We start from the raw sequence: 13127 nt of genomic DNA on the forward strand, positions 1-13127 counted from the left end.
TCTGAGAAGAAAGGAGGTAGAGTAGTTTGAAAGGGTGGAGGAGGTTAGTTGTTTTGTTCTGTTCAAAGCATGGAGGAGACTGTGTTTGTGGGAGAAATGAGCTAGATTAGAGGGGAAAATTGATAACAAGGAAACGATAGTTGATTCATCAAAATCTGGGAATGGCTGTGATCCAGTGCACAGGTGCAGGGATTAACCTTGATGAGGAGAAAGGACACTTCTTGCTGTGGGACAAGGAACGAATGAAGGCTATAGGACAGGCATAATAATGAAGAGACTGGGCTTAAGGGTGAAAAAAGTTGGCTGTCATTGTACAGGAAAGGCTAGGAAAGCCCGAATTTTCTGGAGTGGGTTCAGATTTCATACATAGTTGGCCACCATATCTGTGGATTCAACCAATCATGGTAGTCAGGAAAAAAATTCCAGAAAGTTCTAAAAAGTTGCACCAGCAACTATTTACATAGTATTTACATTGTATTAGGTATTATAAATAATCCAGAGATGACTTAAAGGACATGGGAGGTGGGTTATATGCAAATACTACAGCCATTTTACATAAGGGAATTGAGCATCCACTATTTTAGTATCTGCAGGGGTCCTGGAACCAATACCCCAGGATACTGAGAGAGGACTGTATTTAAATATCACATTCTTCAGTCATTCCTTTTACATTTATTCAGTGCCCTGCGTGTGCCAGACACTGGGGTCCACAGAGATACAACTTTTCATTTAATTTCGGAATTTGTTATAATGGTGACTGAGATTTACTTTTTACTCTTCTAGAAGGCTTTCAGTAGAAATAAACACGAGTCAGAAGGGTGTCCTTTGTCAGACCAGACGTCCTTAGTAGGGGTTGGGAAAACACTGGCATCTCAAAAATGGCGCCCTGTTTGAGGTGGAGAGGGAGGAGAGGCCCCGATGGGGGTAAAACAGGTTTAGACCTGGGTAACCCAAGGAGGGTGCGCCTTCAACCAGGAAGAGGCGAACCTCTTGAGCACTTCAGGCCGCGCGGTAACCAAGGGTAACAGCGCCCCAGTCCACGGCGGTGTGAAAACCACCTTCTTCCCTAACCAGGTATATCTACGGAGGCTGACCAGAACCAGACACAAGCCAAAACTCTCCATCCAAGATACCTTCCCTCTGCCCCTGACTACTTAACGTCACTGCTCCTTTTGCCTAGTTTATTGATGAGGGGCGACGGAAAAGAGAAGCGGTAGGCGAATCACCTTTCCTATTTTACGATTGGTAATATTAGGCTCCAAGTCCCGCCTCCTGCCCCGCCGCAGACAGGCTCTCGCGGTTGTCACTCGATCCTCTGCAGCCGCCCCTCGCCGTGGCCCCGCCCCTCGCTGTGGCTGGGATCTCGCGGGAAGAGCGGTGGGCACGGCTGTGGCTCCGTCTCCCGGCTGCGCGCGGAGCGGGAGGGCTCTCCTCACAGAAGCGCTTCCTCGCGGAGGGGTTGGAGCTGCGGCAGACGCAGGCCTGGGCAGCCCCTTCTCTGCCGCCTCCTTCTCTTCCTGAGGGCTCCCCGGTCCTCTTGCCCTCCGACGCTACCCAGGTGAGGAAGCCCGGAGCTCGTCTTCGCTGAGGAGCGGTCGGGGAGCGGGGACACGGAGCAGCCGGGGCAGGCGGGCTCCCGATGGGGGCGGCTCCGCGGACAGCGCGGCGCTGCCTGGGGGGCGCGAGGCTTGGAGGGGTTCGTGAGTGCGGGGGTCGAGGAGGCGGTGGGGTGGGATCCGGGTGCGGGCGCCCAAGGGCGGTGTAGCGGGTGCCAGGGCTCCTCGGGGTGAGGAGGCGGTTTAATGGGGGTCCGGGGTTTTTTCCGGCTTGGGTGGGGGGTGGTGGCTGGCAGCGTATTGGGTCCCGGGTCTTTGGGGTCGAAAGAGATTTATCAGGATCCTTCTGTTCCTCGAGGTGGTATAGCGCGGTTCCGGGACAAGGGGTCCTTTTATCGCGGTCTCAGGCTCTTTGGGGGCAGAGGATTCAGTTTAGCAAGGTCCTAGGTTTCTGAAGGGGCAGATCCATGGGGTCTTGGGGGTCCTTTGAGCGAGAGTGGGCGTCTCGTTTCGCCTTCCTGGGATAAAGAAGCAGTGTATTGGGGTTCCGTCTGTTTATCGGGGTCTCCGGGCGAGAGGGCGATGTATCTGCGTCCTGCAGGGGCCGGGACCGCCTTAGTGGGCTGCTGGGGGCGGAAGGGTTTACAGCGGAGACCAGCGTCTTTATTGGGGCTTCTGCTTTGCCCAGAGGGGGGCGGTAACTTGGCACGGCCTCCAGTCTTTTCGGGGGCGACTGGGCGAGTTAGCGGGTCCCCGGGAGATCTCGAAGGGAGGGCGCGGCTCTGCAGGCGCTGGGTCGGCTCGGGGCGGGAAGGGGACTCTGGTGACATCCCGAGCCAGCCTAGTACACAGTCTGTGGCTGGTCAGCATCCTGGAACAAATGTCTTTCTAGATGAGATTTACTCGATGCTCAGTTGAAGGATTGATCCGTGTTGTTGCCTAGTTGGAGAAATAGTGGGTTTGTTCTGCAGTATTCTTCTCTCTGTCCCGGGATCCCTGTGGAGGCGTGCTGGTCTCCCTGCTCTGGGAGCGGGAGAGTGGCAGGCAGCACCTTAAGTGGGCATGTAGACTGTAGATTCTTAAGGAGGCGAGTGTCCTCCGCGTCAGCGTGGAAGCCGCTGAGGATAGGGAAGGCTGTGAGGTTTTGGCTTCCTTTCCTAGGTGGTCTGCTTTGCTGATCCTGCATTATTAGGTCTGTCCTGAAGTCTTGCCCGAGTGTTAGGCAGTCAAGCAGTGCTGGGAAGTGTGTTCTGGCTTCTCTCTGCCCTTTGAAAAGCATTTGTGGAGAGAGGTAACTTCAAGTTCAGCTTCCAAATAACGCATTGGAATTCGAAGTTCCAAAGCTAGAGCTCTGCAGAAACGTCATTTGAGACCTGTAAGCATGGCTAACAGCTCTTTTAGGGAATCCTGCTTAACAGTTTTATTGTAAAGGTACAGTTAGTCTTGACTCCTATGCAGAGTCGTTGGTAACTAGCCCAGACGTAGGTGGAATTCAAATAAAATGACCTGTGTATATGTGTATGTGGGGTTTTTTTTGTTTTTTGTTTTTTATGTTTAAGTCAGAAAGTCTGTTCCTTTGCTTGACAGTTCTCCTGGTTAGATAGCTCCTTTATCATAGAGGCCCGTAAATGAAGTCTGATGTGGCAGGCAGTGGAACCTGTACTCACAGTAATTCTGTAATTTGGGATAAACAGACAAATTTGAGTGTGCCAAAGCAGAGAACTTTGCCTGCCTCATTCTTTTTCTTAGTGACAGTTTTTTTTTAATGACATTTCTTTTGATCTTAGAACCAGAAACATTAGTGATAATCTACTTAATACTTGACTTTTGTAATCATTTTAAAAAACAAGGGAATTCTGCATAGCAATGCATAACTCTCCGAAAAGCTTAAGTTTTTTTGGTTTTTGTTTTGGTTATAAATTCCTGATCAAACCAAAATGCCTGATTGACTTTTATAAGATAGTTTTGACTATCAAAACTGATCAGTTGAGCAGACATTTGATTGGAACCACAGCCAAAAAAACTCTAAGCAGATCTTTTTTCCTTATTATTTTTGAAAGCCAATGAAAAATTAAGCAGATGTCAGTAACTTTTTAAAAAGCAGCTTTCATAATTTCTAAGTAAACATACTGATCAGTCAAAAAATATTTGATTGTCTGCTAGGTGTCACAGCATGGAGGCACAATGATTCCAGCTCTCATGAAACCTATATCAAGAGAGAGAGAAAGACAACAAATAAATAAAATAAATACATAAAATAATTGAGATGCTGATAAGGAAGAAATAAACAGGATAGTTGGGGTTTTGCTCACTTAAAAAAAAATAACCTCTGAATGATAATGATAATATAATTGATGTCTGTCATGTTAACCAGAAACCAGGCAAGATAATGATCTGCCTTCTGAAGTAATAAAGATTAAATTATCATGAGTAGAGTTTGAGTGTTAAATATAGTTTGACTCTGAGGATTAGCACCTTCTGTTATATAAGCATAAAAAAAGTCTAAGGATAAATATCAGACTTTTAAGTGTTCGGGGGATTCTTCAGGAGAGAGTTGCAAAGGCATGGAAGAGAGTTATTAATTATTAATATATGCTTTTATACTATTTGAATTTATTTCAGTGAGCAGACATTACTTAAGGGTAAATTAGAGAAGTCTAAAAATTAAAATTTTGGTCACTATGCAAATTTGTGAAATGTACTGTATTTATAAGGCATTTTGTCAGTGTTGCCACTTCTACTGTGTGTACTAGTGAAGGAAAAATGTATTTCAAGTATGTAAAATTATAGGAATGGGGTGGGGAGAGGAGCACAACAGAATAAGTAAAAGACTGAGGCCCAAGTTAAATCTTAAAACATGGTAAAGATGTTGGATCTTTAATTATACAAAGATAAATTAATCTTAGGCCTTTCTTATTTCAAATTTGTTTCCCGAGTTGAAAAAGGAAGTTTTTAGACTCCCTAGAGAAGAATAGGTTGTGTTTTTGTGGCGGGGCAGGAGGTGTTTTTATCGTGGCACAGATTTCAGGATGGGATTTCTTTTTGTCAGACATATGGACACCTAATAGTTGTTTTTCTTGTGAGGCATATGAAACAAAAATAGTTTTATAGTTCATTATTACACTGCTGAAAATGACAATACCAGTGTCTTTTGGATTATCATTCAAAATTCTGAAATTATAAATGTGACGTACTAAGCCAATTTCTAGAAAGGAAATCATAAGACATGTATTCCAGGCTTAACTGTGCTGCTAACCATCTGACCTTGGATGATTCCTTAGTCTCTCAGGGCCTCAGTTAACGTATATATAAAATTAAAGAGAAGTCCCTGTCAGTAATCAATATAAACTCCAATTCCAAGGTTTTTATTACATAGGTTTTTATGTTGCAGATCTACAGTATTATATGTACGAAAAGGGATAGATGCCATAAGAGTAGCTAGTTCTCAGGGTACAACTAGTTCCATGTAATTTTTATATATCATACCTAATTGTAGAGCCTCTTCTATTTTAAGATATATAGGAAATATTTAATTCAAGAATATACATTCATGAAGGTAAATGATTTCCTTTTGGTAATTTAGCTTTATCTGTTAAAGCATTATTATTTTTGCTTCTGATCCCTGGTTCTGTAATAGAGTATCTAGATGATAATGTAATGTCCTTATTTAACTCTGTGTGTAGAATGAGGTCTCTAGTGGTTGACCCGCTTTAATCTGTCCTTTACACTGCTGCCAATGTGATTTTTCTAAAATGCAAATATGTTCAGTGCTTTTTTCTTAAAACCCATACTTCTCCCTTACCTACAGTATTTAGTTCTATGGTTACAAGGCCCTTCATCATCGGGCTCATCTCCTGCATTTCTCCCACCATACGTCTCAAGCTCCAACTGTACTAGTAACATCAGTTTACTGAAAGAGCCATACTTTTTCCTGACTCAGAGCCTTCTTATATATTCTCCCTGCTGCTTAGAATGCCTTTCCTTCTCCTGTCTTACTGACAGAGTCTAGTGATTTTTCAAGATACAACTTAAGCGCTATCTGCTTTTTGAATCTTCTGTGTGCTCTGGTCCTCGCTCTTCCAGCCCCACTAGGTTATTCACTCTCTGTATCTTGTTCATTCATTCTCTTTTGTTCGTTAGTATGCTGTAATTATGTATGTCTCTCTCTTCCTGGACTCAAAGGCCGATGTATATTTGTCTTATTACTTATTGAATATCTATTGCTTATACAGTTGGCTCTCATTACAGATTTGAACTCTCAGTGCCAAGATTAATATCTTCATAATGTCTCAGTTAAGCCCAAATCTCAGTCTTGTCCTATTTTTCTAAAACGCTGGGCTTTCTAAATTATCTTATTCTCTTGCCCCTGTGACCACAAACTGACATTAGATCTGTAGTTCTTATCCTCATGTTTAAGAAAAGAGACTATCAGCACTGTAGGAGTTAGGGGTTACTCTGTTAAACTTGCAGAAAAGTCATGCAGAATTTTGAGGCAACCACGAATCCCTGTATCTAAAGTTGTTAGCAGAGTTATGAACTAGTTTGAGTATTTCAGATCTTAGACATCAGTGATTTGGTAGATATTTTACCTTGGCTGCTTTCTGTATGGGAAATGATTGTTGCCAGTGTGTATGGGATTTTATATTGGCTTAGTAGTTGCTTTACATACATTACCTTTAATTCTCAAAACAAATCCTGCAAATATAGTAACTTTCTCAGGGTTATTTATCTACTAGGAAGCAGGCTATGTAGATCCAGGTCTGTCTTACTCCAGATTTTATGCTTTTTCAAAATACTACACTGCTTTCTGAATATGAGTTCTTATTCAGTGTATTTAAAATTATTAATAGATATTTTATTCATTTTATAAATTGAAGAAGTAGGTTGTGAGGTTTATCCATTCAGCTTTTTCAAAAAAAGCTAAAGTAGAGGATTTGAGATTGATTGGACTTTAGAGACCACTTAATCCAACTCCTACATTTAGCATATGAGGGAACTGACATACACAAGAATAGTTACATGACTTGCTCAAGATCATACAGCTTTGTAGTTGGTTAAGATTTGTTGTTGTTATTAAGCTAGTTATGACCATTGGTGTTGTAAAACCATTATTTGAAAGGAAGCCAGGTGCCTGATGTTCCCCCCAGGAAAAAAGCCTAGAGTGGCTTTTAGAAAAGTGATGTTGAGGATCTCGGAGTCTTAAGGACATGGCTCAGAGAAAATCCAGACTCTGGATCATGACACATGGAGACGCCTCAGTGCCTCTTCACTCACGTAGCTCCCTAGTCTTGGTTTCTTTCCTTCCTCTTTTTTCTATTTTTAAAAATCTATTCACAGTTTACTAATCTTCTGCCTGCTAACGTTATTAGCAGCAGCCTGACCAGTAACCATTTACATGCCAACCATGGACTAACTAACAGGGATACAAGAAAGCATAAAATCTAGTCACTGCCCTGAAGAGGCTCAGTTTATTGGGCGTGGGAAGCAGTAAGTATTTAATTGCAAGGCAGTATATAAAGATGCCATGAGTGATGCAGCTCCAGGAGCTCAGAAGATAAAGGTAAATGTGGACTGGGCTAGTGGCTGCAGAAGTCTCTATGTAGAAAAGGGTTGATTTAAGTTAGTCTTTAAATGAGGAATTGGAAGGAGAGACTGGGGGAAAGAATATCTGGCCGTGTGTGTGTGTGTGTGTGTGTGTGTTTTTTTGAATCTAACCCTTGTTCACTTCCCTTTAGCCGCAGTGGCCTCCTTGCTGTTTTAGAAGGCCTGGAACATGTTCTTCCAGATATCCGTATGTCTCCCTCCCGTCCTTCTTTCAGTTCTGAATTAAAGTATCACCCCTTTCTGAAAGGCCTTTACTGACACCTTGTTTAAAATTACAGCATCCCTCCTATACATGCTCTTCCTATCCCTCGTCCCTGCTTTGTTTCTTTTTTAGTGCTTTTCTGCAGTCCAACACACTGCTTTTATTATCTTTCTAACCCTACTATAATGTAAGATCCATGAGAGCAGGGATTTTTACCCATTTTATTCAGTGCTATATCCCCAGCACCCAGGGGATACAAAGTAGGTGCTCACATTTTACCTTTTACAAAGTAGGTACTCACATTTTTGTTACATGAATAAGACAATCGAACTATAAAACAGAAACTTGAAGATTGTTTGATCTAACCTCTCTCCTTCCTTCCTTCCTTCCTTGCTGGCTGGCATGGAGGACGAGGAACTTTCTCTTCTATTTAAAAAAAATTTTGTTTCTAGGACTTAAATTGTATACAGTGCAGAAATCATAAACAGCTCAATGAATTTCTACATATGTAAGCATGTGATCACCAACCACACCAAGATATAGAACACTTCTAGGACCTCAGCATCCTTCCTTACTCTCTGCTAGTCAGTACTTCCCAAAGGTAACCACTATTCTGACCGCCATCACAGTAGATTAGCTTTGCTTTTTCTTAAACTTCATATATTGGGTTGGCCAAAAGTTTCCGTCAGTTTTTTCCGTAAGATGGCTCTAGTAGCACTTAGCTGTCTTTAACTTCATTTGAAACAATTTTGTTAGATTTTATGTGACAGCTGTATATCAGCATGCCTTTAAATAAAGACATCAAGATTGGTGAATTTTTGTGTAACCATTTTAATACTGAAGATGGAAGAAAAAAAGCCAACATTTTCAGCCTATTATGCTTTATTATTTCAAGAAAGGTAAAAACACAACTGAAACACACAAAAAAGATTTGTGCAGTGTATGGAGAAGGTGCTGTGACTGATCGAATGTGTTCAAAAGTGGTTTGCGAAGTCTCTTGCTAGAGATTTCTCACTGGACGATGCTCCACGATCAGGTAGACCAGTTGAAGTTGATAGCGATCAAATTGAGACATTAATTGAGAACAGTCAACGTTATCCCACGCAGGAGATAGCCGCCAACGTACTCAAAATATCCAAATCAAGTATTGAAAATCACTGCACCAGCTTGGTTATGTTCATCGCTTTGATGTTTGGGATCCACGTAAGTTAAGCAAAGAAAACCTTCTTGACTGTATTTCCACATACGGTTCTCTACTTAATGAAAACGTTCCGTTTTTAAAACAAATTGCGATGGGCAATGAAAAGTGGATACTGTGCAATAATGTGGAATGGAAGAGATAGTGGGACAAGCGAAATGAACCACCACCAACCACACCAAAGGCCGGTTTTCATCCAAAGAAGGTGATGTTGTATACTTGGTGGGATTGGAAGGGAGTCCTCTATTATGAGCTCCTTCCGGAAAACCAAACGATGAATTCCAACAAGTACTGCTCCCAGTTAGACCAGCTGAAAGCAGCACTCGATGAAAAGCGTCCAGAATTAGTCAACAGAAAAGGCATAATCTTCCATCAGCATAATACAAGACTGCATGTTTCTTTGATGACCAGGCAAAAACTGTTACAGCTTGGCTGGGAAGTTCTGATTTATCCGCCGTATTCACCAGACATTGCACCTTCGGATTTCCATTTATTTCAGTCTTTACAAAATTCTCTTAATGGAAAAAATTTCAATTCCCTGGAAGACTGTAAAAGGCACCTGGAACAGTTCTTTGCTCAAAAAGCTGGAAAGTTTTGGGAAGATGGAATTATGAAGTTGCCTGAAAAATGGCAGAAGCTAGTGGAACAAAAGGGTGAATAGGTTGTTCTATAAAGTTCTTGGTGAAAATGTAAAATGTGTCTTTTAGTTTTACTTAAAAACTGAAGGCACTTTTTGGCCAACCCAATAAATGGAATCAAATCAATTTTTAAGTTAGCAGAAGTTCATTCTTTTTCATTGCTGTATAGTATTCCATTGTGTGAGTATATATTTTTTATTGTACTATTTATAGATATTTGGGCCATTTCCAGGTTTTAGCTCTTAGGAACAAAGCTGCTAAGAACAATTTTGTACCTGTCTTTTCGTGGGCATAAAGATTCATTTCTTGGCTAAAAAACTAGAAGTTAACCTCATCTTCATATAGATATAGATATATAGATACATATACATAATTCTTAATTCCATGTGGTCCTTAGCACATGATAGATGATCATTAAATGATTGAAGATAAATTATTAACTAATCATGTACTGTGAGATTATCTCAAACTTATTAAAAATATTGGAGAACAGCTTCTGGTCTGTGCTTTTGTTCTTATATCTGACTTAAAACATGTAGCACTTAACTTTATCCAGGCTATACACATTTCTCTTTCCTCTTGATTAGCCTCTTTTTTTAAAATCATGTTCTTTATTAGTTGGTGCCCCTTCTCCAGAAGATGGGAGAAATATGTCCAGAAAAGAGGAAATTCAAATTAATTAGTTTTAAGGTGTGAATTTCAGAACTGGTTGGCTATTTTTCTATATTTTCCCAACTTAAAAAAGTCATTTCTTTTTGACAGTTTGGTTCTACTGTACATTATATATATTTTTTACTATTCTGTACAGTTTGAAATCATTTATACCAATGCATACGTTATGTTTTGGGATATGTCAAGCAAAGGCTTTCTTTGATGGTCTTAAGAAATTTTAGAAATGGCTTTAGTTGGTGAAGAATGCAAATGAGAACGCCTACAATGATAGAAGAAATCATGAGAAATAGTTTTCTAATTCTGGAAAAGTTTTCAGTTCCCTTTTGAAGTGATTTCTAAGCTAAGACTTGAAAGATGAGTAGGAAACAAGGTGGATGAGATGCCCCGTAGGGAATGGGGTAAAAGCACTGTGGGTGGGGAGCTGTCTTTGCAGAGAGAGAGCAGGGCAGATTTGGGAATCTGCAGGCAATTCAGGAGGGCTAGAGCAGTGGTTTTCAAGCTATAATGTGAATATGAATCTCCCGGTAGGAGTGGGGCTCATGAGTTTGGAGTTCTAACATGTTCACAGGTGGTAGAGGTGTCGCTGGTTCAAGGATCACACTTTGCAAACCACTGGGCCAGAGCATAGGAAGCAAGTGAGAAGGAAGGAGTGGGGAGTGAAAGCAAGGACCATATCATGGAGGATCTTACAGCTAATGTAAGGAATTTGGATTTAAGGCAGTGGTAACCCACTGAAGGGTGCTAAGCAGAATAGTGACCTTGTGAGATTTGTGATTTTCGAGGGGGCAGTAGTGGTGGAAATAATCTTTAGGGGTAAACTCCATCTACATTTGAAACTGTACCGATTAATGTCTGAGCAATGATAGTTTACCCATTCATTAATAATGTTTTTCCCAGTGGCAGATTCAGTTCATTTAAAGGAAAAGTTTGGTTATGTTTATTAATTTAGATGTTATATGTTAGTTTAATCTTTTTTTTCTTCCAGGGATATTATTGCTTATTATATAATAAGTATTATTACAATTTAACTCATAATTACATTTTTAAAAAATTTTTTATTCTTGGCTGTGTTGGGTCTTCGTTTCCATGTGAGGGCTTTTTTCTCTAGTTGCGGCGAGCGGGGGCCACTCTTCATCGCGGTGCGCGGGCCTCTCACTGTCGCGGCCTCTCTTGTTGCGGAGCACAAGCTCCAGACGCGCAGGCTTAGTAGTTGTGGCTCACGGGCCTAGTTGCTCCGCGGCATGTGGAATCTTCCGAGACCAGGGCTCGAACCCGCGTCCCCTGCATTGGCAGGCAGATTCTCAACCACTGCGCCACCAGAGAAGCCCCCATAATTACATTTTTAACCCTGTTTGATGGGATTTAATTTTTGTCCATGTTGTACCATATGATAGTTCAAAGTCTTCTTTTTTATTGTATTGATTAAAAAATAAGCTAGCTGGTAGTGCTTATTATACAGTAGGAATGATCTTAATGATACATAATAATTTGAGTTAGTTTGTCACCAGCTTTTGTAAATGTTATTAATTAGAAGGCTTTAATTTATTTCAGCTGTTTAAATATCACATCAGTTTTCCAATATTATAAACTTAGGAATGTGTGTGTAGCTTGTTTTTCCCCCCTTATTTTATAAGTTCTAGGAACTCATTTTAAATACGTGGAGAAATACTAAAGACAAAGGTCTAATGCCTCAGCTCAAATATAAGCATTGCTAACATTATGGTACACATTGTTCCTCCTTCCATGAATATATTTATTCATTTGTATACTGTTTATTCTCCCACCATGAATTTATATCATAAAGATTTTCGTACTTTGTCAAAATTGTTTCAAAACCGAATTTTTAATAGCAGCATAATATTCTGTTGAACGGATGTGTAATGATTTAACCATTCCCAATTACTGAATATTTTTTTGCTCTGCAGGTAACACTTGAAGAAAATCTTTGTGCATAAGTATTTCTCCATACTTGATTATTTTCTTAGGATAGGAATAAAAATGTTGAGTCAAAAGGTAAGATCTTAAAAAAGTTAGGTATTACCACATTACTTTCTAGAAAGGTTATGCCCCTTTACATGCCAATATCAGTATTAGATTTAAAAACCTTTTCTAGGGAATTCCCTGGTTATCCAGTGGTTAAGCCTCCACGCTTCCACTGCAGTGGGCACGGGTTTGATCCCTGGTCGGGAAACTAAGATCCTGCATGCTGTGCGGCACAACCAAAAAAATTAATTAAAAAATTTAAAAAAGAACCCTTTTCTAATTTAATAAGCAAAAATGATCTGACTTTAATTTGTATTTCTTTGATTATAACTGAAGAGCATTGCAAAAATTTTTTTTAAAGTTACATGTTAAAAGAAAAGATTTTTAAAAGAATACCATATGCATTATGTTATAAGGTAAAATGTTTTAACTGGAACTAATGTTTTCTTATTGTAGTTTTTTCTTTTAATAGATAAATTAATTTCTTGAATAGTTATTTAAGAAACTGACAAAATTCAAAGACCCAAACAGTTGCCCTAGAGGCAACTACTGTTACCAGTTTCTTACATGTACTTCCAAAGATATTGTAAATCATGTGTGTGTGTGCCAAAACATTAGACGAATTATGGAGAACATTCATTAAAATACTGTCTAGTTCAGTTGTGGCATTGTGTACTAAACTGTGTACTAAAAATTGGAAAGGGTCTAAAAATGATTAGTATCTGGCTACTGGCCCAGAAGGAAGAAAAGCAGGGTCTGGCAGCATTTGGCAGTAATTTTCTATAAGACAAGTGGCCTTAGCTCTTTTTATTATTGGATCGATTCTTTGACAATAGCACTTCTGTTTATAGTACCGATTCTGTAGTTCTATTCCAAAAAGGAAAGCCAAGTTTTTGAAAATTAGTTGATGCCTGAAAGAAACTCTTTAAAGTACAAAAGCTATTTGGAGGTATTTAGGAACAAGATACTTTCTTCTTAGGTATTTTAGGATTTCTTTGGCAAGTACAGTTGTATCAGAATTTTCATGACTTTGTTGCTTAACAGAGAAAGTTTGAGCTTGAATAACTATAAATGAAATTCATCATTTCCCTAAACTCTTGTTTACCTAATTCAAAAACCAATCAGCCATGATATAAAATATTTTAAAACATATTTTTAAAAGATTTTCATGCTAATAATATAGTAGTAACTTGTCTCATACAATCAAAGATCTTTTTGAGCTTGACTTGGAGGCCACTGCTAAATAAGTAATTTGAACAGTAAGAGTCAGAGGT

The 13127-nt window shown here is 40.0% G+C and overlaps 1 protein-coding gene across 2 annotated transcripts in view; it reads left to right on the plus strand.

Annotated features, from left to right (window-relative positions):
• Window positions 1–1380: 1380 nt before the first annotated feature.
• The window catches only part of GLCE (glucuronic acid epimerase), a 122849-nt gene continuing 111102 nt past the window's right edge, over window positions 1381–13127 (plus strand). For both annotated transcript variants that reach the window (XM_068554582.1, XM_068554573.1), the window contains exon 1: window positions 1381–1558. The gene's annotated coding sequence lies outside the window, so the exon portion shown is untranslated. The remainder of the gene's footprint in view (window positions 1559–13127) is intronic.

Source organism: Eschrichtius robustus, chromosome 1 (genome assembly GCF_028021215.1).
Source record: "Eschrichtius robustus isolate mEscRob2 chromosome 1, mEscRob2.pri, whole genome shotgun sequence".
Lineage (NCBI taxonomy): Eukaryota > Metazoa > Chordata > Mammalia > Artiodactyla > Eschrichtiidae > Eschrichtius > Eschrichtius robustus.